Raw genomic sequence first — 7,041 nt, 5'->3', positions numbered from 1 at the left:
GGGATAGGTAAAGATCCTTTCCCAATCTGTTGGTGACCTTTTTGTCTTATTGCTTTTGCTTTGCAGAAGCTTTGCAATTTTATGAGGTCCCATTTATCGATCCTCGATCTTACAGCACAAGCCATTGCTGTTCTATTCAGGAATTTTTCCCCTGTACCCATATCTTCGAGGCTTTTTCCTACTTTCTCCTCTATAAGTTTCAGTGTCTCTGGTTTTATGTGGAGTTCCTTAATCCACTTAGATTTGACCTTAGTACAAGGAGATAGAAATGGATCAATTCACATTTTTCTACATGATAACCTCCAGTTGTGCCAGCACCATTTGTTGAAAATGCTGTCTTTTTTCCACTCGATGGTTTTAGCTCCCTTGTCAAAGATCAAGTGACCATAGGTGTGTGGGTTCATCTCTGGGTCTTCAATTTTGTTCCGTTGGTCTACTTGTCTGTCACTATACCAATACCATGCAGTTTTTATCACAATTGCTCTGTAGTACAGCTTTAGGTCCGGCAAGTTAGACTAACTAGAGGGCACATGGACCTTATCACAATTAACAAAATCAGAAATGAAAAAGAAGATATAACAGAACCTGAGGAAATCCAAAACATCATCATATCCTACCAAAAAGGCTAAACAAAATTGGAAAACCTGGATGAAATGAACAACTTCCTAGACAGATACCAGGTACCAAAGTTAAATCAGGATCAGATTAATGATCTAAACAGTCCTATTTCCCCTAAAGGGATAGAAGCAGGCATTAATAGCCTCCCAACCGACAAAAACCCAGGTCCAGATGGGATTGGTGCAGAGTTCTATCAGACATTCAAAGATAACCTAATTCTAATTCTCCTCAAACTTTTCAAAAACAAAAAACAAACAAACAACAACAACAACAACAACAAAAAAGAAACAAACAAAAAACAGAAGGTAATCTACCCAATTCATTCTATGAAGCCACAATTCCTCTTATACATAAAAAACATAAAGACCCAACAATGAAAGAGAATTTCAGACCAATTTCCCTTATGAATATTGATGCAAAAATACTCAATAAAATCCTTGCAAAACGAATCCAAGAACACATAAAAACGATCACCCAACATGATCAAGTAGGCTTCATTCCAGGGATACAGGGATGGTTTAATATATGGAAATCCATCAAAGTAATCCACTATATAAATAAACCCAAAGACAAAAAACACATGATCATTTCCTTAGATGCTGAGAAAGCATTTGACAATATCCAACACCCCTTCATGATAAAAGTCTTGAAAATATCAGGAATTCAAGGCCCATACCTAAATGTAATAAAAGCAATATACAGCAAACCAGTAGCCAACATCAAACTAAATGGTGAGAATCTTTAAGCAATCCCACTAAAATCAGGGACTACACAAGGTTGCCCACTTTCTCCCTAGCTAGTCAGTATAGTACTTGAAGTCCTAGCCAGAGCAAATCGACAACAAAAGATCAAGGGGATAGAAATTAGAAAGGAAGAAGTCAAAATATCACTATTTGCAGATGATATGATAGTATATATGTGACCCTAAAAATTCCACCAGAGAACTCCTAAACCTGATAAGCATGTTCAGTGCAGTAGCTGCATATAAAATTAACTCAAATTAGTGGCCTTTCTCTACACAAAGGATAAACAGGCTGAGAAAGAAATTAGGGAAATGACACCCTTCACAATAGTCACAAATAATATAAAATACCTTGGTGTGACTCTAACTAAGGAAGTGAAAGATCTGTATGATAAGAACTTCAAGTCGCTGAAGAAAGAAATCAAAGAAGATCACAGAAGGTGAAAAGATAGCCCATGCTCATGGTTTGGCAGTACTAATATAGTAAAAATGGCTATCTTGACAAAGTTATCTACAAATTCAATGCAATCCCCATGAAAATTCCAATTCAATTATTTACTGAATTATAAGGGAAATTTGTAAATTCATCTGGAATAACAAAAACCTAGAATAGCAAAAACTATACTCAATAGTAAAAGAACCTCTGGGTGAATCACTATGCCTGACATCAAGCTGTACTACAGAGCAACTGGGAAAACAAAAAACAAAAAAACCAAAAAACTACATGGTACTGGTACAGCGACAGACAGGTAGATCAATGGAATAGATTTAAAGACCCAGAAATGAACCCACACACCTATGGTCACTTGATCTTTGACAAAGGAGCTACAACCATCCAGTGGAAAAAAGACAGCATTTTCAACAAATGGTTCTGGCACAACTGGAGGTTATCATGTAGAAGAATGCAAATTGATCCAGTCTTATCTCCTTGTACTAAGGTCAAATCTAAGTGGATCAAGGAGCTCCACATTAAACCAGAGACTCTGAAATTATAGAAGAGAAAGTGAGGAAAAGCCTCAAAGATATGGGCACAGGGGAAAAAAAAATCCCTGAACAGAGCAGCAATTGCTTGTGCTGTAAGATGGAGAATCAATAAATAGGACCTCATAAAATTGCAAAGCTTCTGTAAAGCAAAAGACACTGTCAATAAGACAAAAAGGACACCAACAGATTGGGAAAGGATTTTTACCAATCCTAAATCTGATAGGGGACTAATATCCAATATATACAAAGAACTCAAGTAGCTGGACTCCAGAAAATCAAATAACCCCATTAAAAAATGGGGCTCAGAGCTAAACAAAGAATTCTCACCTGAGGAATATCGAATGGCTGAGAAGCACCTGAACATCTTTAATCATCAGGGTAATGCAAATCAAACAACACTGAGATTCCACCTCACACCAGTCAGAATGGCTAGGATCAAAAATTCAGGTGATAGCAGATGCTGGGGAAGATGTGGAGAAAGAAAAACACTCCTCCATTGCTGGTGGGATTGCAAGCTTGTACAATCACTTTGGAAATCAGTCTGGTTGTTCCTCAGAAAATTGAACATAGTACTACTGAAGGATCCAGCAAACCCTCTCTTGGACATATACCCAGAAGATATTCCAACTGGTAGTAAGAACACATGCTCCACTATGTTCATAGCAACCATATTTTTAATAGCCAGAATCCAGAAAGAACCCAGTTGTCCCTCAACAAAGGAATTGATACAGAAAATGTGGTATATTTACACAATGAAATACTACTCAGCTATTAAAAACAATGAATTTAGCTAGGAATGGTGGTGCATGCCTTTAATCCCAGCACTTGGGAGGCAGAGGCAGGCACATTTCTGATTTCAAGACCAGCCTGGTCTACAAAGTGAGTTCCAGGACAGCCAGGTTATACAGAGAAACCCTGTCTCAAAAATACAAAACAAAAACAGAAACAAAAAAAAAACCCAAAGAATTTATGAAATTCTTAGGCAAATGGGTGGATCTGGAGGATATCATTCTGAGTGAGGTAAATCAATCACAAAAGAACTCAAATGATATGCACTCACTGATAAGTGCATATTAGCCAAGAAACTTAGAATGCCCAAGATACAATTTGCAAAACAAATGAAACTCAAGAAAAAGGAAGCCCAAAGTGTGAATACTTCATTCCTCTTAGAATGGAGAACAAAATACCCATGGAAGGAGTTACAGAGACAAAGTTTGGAGCTGAGATGGAGGAAGGACCATCCAGAGACTGCCCTACCCAGAGATCCAATCCATAATCAGCCACCAAAAGCAGACACTATTGCATATGCCAGCAAGATTTTGCTGAGAGGACCATGATATAGCTGTCTCTTGTGAGGCTATGCCAGTGCCTCACAAATACAGAGGTAGATGCTCACAGTCATTTATTGGATGGAACTCAGGGCCTCCAATGGAGGAGCTGGAGAAAGTACCCAAGGAGCTGAAGGGGTCTGTAACCCTAAAGGAGGAACAGCAATATGAACTAACCAGTACCCCCCTGAGCTCATGTCTCTAGCTGCATGTGTAGCAAAAGACGGCCTAATTGGCCGTCATTGGGAAAAGAGGCCCTTTGTCTTGCAAAGATTATATGCCCCAGTACAGGGTAACGCCAGGGTCAGGAAGCAGGAGTTGGTGCGTTGGGGAGCAGTGTGAGAGGAGGGCATAGGGCTCTTGGGGATAGCATTTGAAATGTAAATGAAGAAAATATGTAATAACATATACCTTTAAAAATGTACCTGCAAATTTATTTGAAATAGGCTTAGTAATACTGCTTTTCTGATGGTTCTTTGGTTATGGTTGGTGATTGGTGAGCATGGTGAGCCTGAGGGGTGTCTTCTCTCTGTACTTCTTATAAGAGTGGGGTCTCTCTAAAAGTTCAGGCAGGCATGCTGTAGACAGTAGTATATCCTTAATGCACTCCTGTTAGTTACTTCTCCATACTTGTCAACAATGCTTACTTTAAAATAGTACATGAATTGAATTTGTTGAGGGCCCTTGTATGGATATCCATGATCTGGGCTCTGAGCCATCTATCTCTATGTTTGTATACAGCCATATTGACAGGCTTTGGCTCATATGCCCTGTTCTATAAAGCTTTTCAGAATTCAAACATGCCTCAAGCATAGCTATAGAGAGGTGCAATTTTTCTCAGTTGGCCTGTGTGTGTAATTTTATGATAATATACCTATCTCTCCTGTTTAATTATACCAGGCTTGATTCCAGCTCCTCTGACATGGAAAGAATCATTGTAAACAACAATGGTAACATTACAACATGGAACCAAACCAGATTTATAAATACAGCAACTCTCAATCAAAATGACAGCCAGGCACACATCCACCCAACTATAATCTGCACCGGGTGTCAGAGGTAGGGATGCAGCTAGCCAGGACTTCATAGTGACACCCTACCTAAAAGAAAAGAGAGGAAAATAACAGTAGCTACATAGCAGTAATAAAAACAGGTTGAGCAATTTTGTAGCAAAATACATGTAAAATTTAATTTTTTAATTTTTTTATTACGTATTTTCCTCAATTACATTTCCAATGCTATCCCAAAAGTCTCCCATACCCCCTCCCCCACTTCCCTACCCACCCATTCCCATTTTTTAGCCCTGGCGTTTCCCTGTACTGGGGCATATAAAGTTTGCATGTCCAATGGGCCTCTCTTTCCAGTGATGGCTGACTAGGCCATCTTTTGATACCTATGCAGCTAGAGTCAAGAGCTCCGGGGTACTGGTTAGTTCATAATGTTGTTGCACCTACAGGGTTGCAGATCTCTTTAGCTCCTTGGATACTTTCTCTAGCTCCTCCATTGGGGGCCCTGTGATCCATCCAATAGCTGACTGTGAACATCCACATCTGTGTTTGCTAGGCCCCGGCCTAGTCTCACAAGAGACAGCTATATCAGGGTCCTTTCAGCAAACGCTTGCTAGTGTATGCATTGCTGTCATCGTTTGGAGGCTAATTATGGGATGGATCCCTGGATATGGCAATCTCTAGATGGTCCATCCTTTTGTCTCAGCTCCAAACTTTGTCTCTGTAACTCCTTCCATGGGTGATTGTTTCCAATTCTAAGAAGGGGCAAAGTGTCCACACTTGGGTGTTCGTAATAAATACAAAATAATTAGCTGAAAATTGACAATTGAGGTATGCAAAAGCCCTGTGAGCAACTTTGTACTCAAAAAGAGTAGATGAAAAACGATACAGCAGAAAAGGAGTCAAGGTTTTTTTTGTTGTTGTTGTTTTTGTTTTTTTGTTTTTTTGTTTTTTTTCCCCACCCCCCAAGGTTTTTTTTTTAAGTAGAGTGGGAAAATAGAAAAATTAGAGACATTGCAGGTGTGACTTTTGTGTTACATGTGTGTCAATAGTTGGTCAGGAAGAGAGAGGCTGTGTTTATGCTTAGTGATCTTATCTACAAACATCTGAATGGATAGCCTAACATTCTCTTCAAAAAGGTGAGTCCACTGAGATTAGCACTAGACCCAAGCCATTGGGCCCAGACATAATCAGTCTGGCCTATGGAACAAATGAGGTTCAAGATGAGCCCTACCAGGTGCCATAATGCAAAAGCAGGGCATAGTAAACCTGAAACCACTCCTGAGTTGACCCCAGACACTCAAAGACCCTGGGCACCACTAAGAGGAACAAGTACATGGTGGAGAAATGGAAGAGAAAGAGAATATGGGCACAACAAAGAGAGGCAGAACTGGAGACTCGAATGTCATGAGGATCAGTCTGATGTAATTAGCTGGTGATGTCACCTGGGGCTATGTCTAGGTAGTGGCTTTGCAGCAGTAAGGGTCTGTTACCACCAAAGGTCAGGTGGATATTCCTGGTCCTGGCTGCCACTCAAGAACATGTTGATATCTAAGGGCTGTGCAGAACTGGCCCCTCCTATCTCCTGGGCATCTTGGGAGATTTATTCCTAGGGGCATGAGAGGCAAAGAGCTGACCCACCCTTGGCCATCTCTAGTAATTTGGAGAGTAGACCTGCAAATTATAAAAGATGTAGATGAGCTAGCCTGGAGGATACAAACTTGGAAGAACTGACCCTTCCATTCTGTGGTGGCATGGACAAGGGAGAGATACTCTGCTCCGTCTTACCTGTCACCACCTGAGGCATGTAAGAGATCTAGCCCGATGGTCATGAGTACAAAAGAGTTTGTCCTGCCCCTCACCAGCTACAAAAGTCAGGAAAACAGGTCCTGAAACTCACCTGGGTAGCAAAGTAGAACTGACCCTGGTGGCTATGGTGTGGGCAGGTTGGCCACAAGAGCATAGTGATGGGACAGCTGTCCATGCCACTTTTCTACCATGAGATATTATGAGTGAAGAAGAGATTTTCCCTGCTTCTCACTCATTGCCATCTAAGAGAAGCTGGAGAGCTGGCCCTAAAGATATGAGAGCTGGAAAACTGGCCCTTTCTCCACCTGCTGCAACACTTGGGAGAGAAGGCCCTATACCTCATATGGGCAGAATAGTAGAGCTGACCCTGGATGTGGAGCCTGTGGTTGAGTCAGCGCCAAGAGCATGGGTATGGTATGGGAGAGTTGGTCCTGCTTCTTGCAGAGGCATCAGTGAGGAAGTGATCACTCTCTATTTTCTTACTTTGCAACCTGCAGCTGGCTGGAGAATTGGCCCTCACAGGGTGGTGAGAGCAGAGAGTAGGCCCTGTACC

General features: G+C 41.0%; 1 pseudogene; it reads left to right on the top strand.

Annotated features, from left to right (window-relative positions):
* The first annotated feature begins 5,682 nt into the window (after positions 1–5,682).
* Positions 5,683–5,806, top strand: LOC115031024 (small nucleolar RNA SNORA17; annotated as a pseudogene).
* The last annotated feature ends 1,235 nt before the right edge of the window (positions 5,807–7,041 follow it).

Source organism: Mus caroli, unplaced genomic scaffold (genome assembly GCF_978045245.1).
Source record: "Mus caroli unplaced genomic scaffold, Mus_caroli_1 scaffold_6, whole genome shotgun sequence".
Lineage (NCBI taxonomy): Eukaryota > Metazoa > Chordata > Mammalia > Rodentia > Muridae > Mus > Mus caroli.
This window is presented reverse-complemented; position numbering and strand designations above follow the sequence as displayed.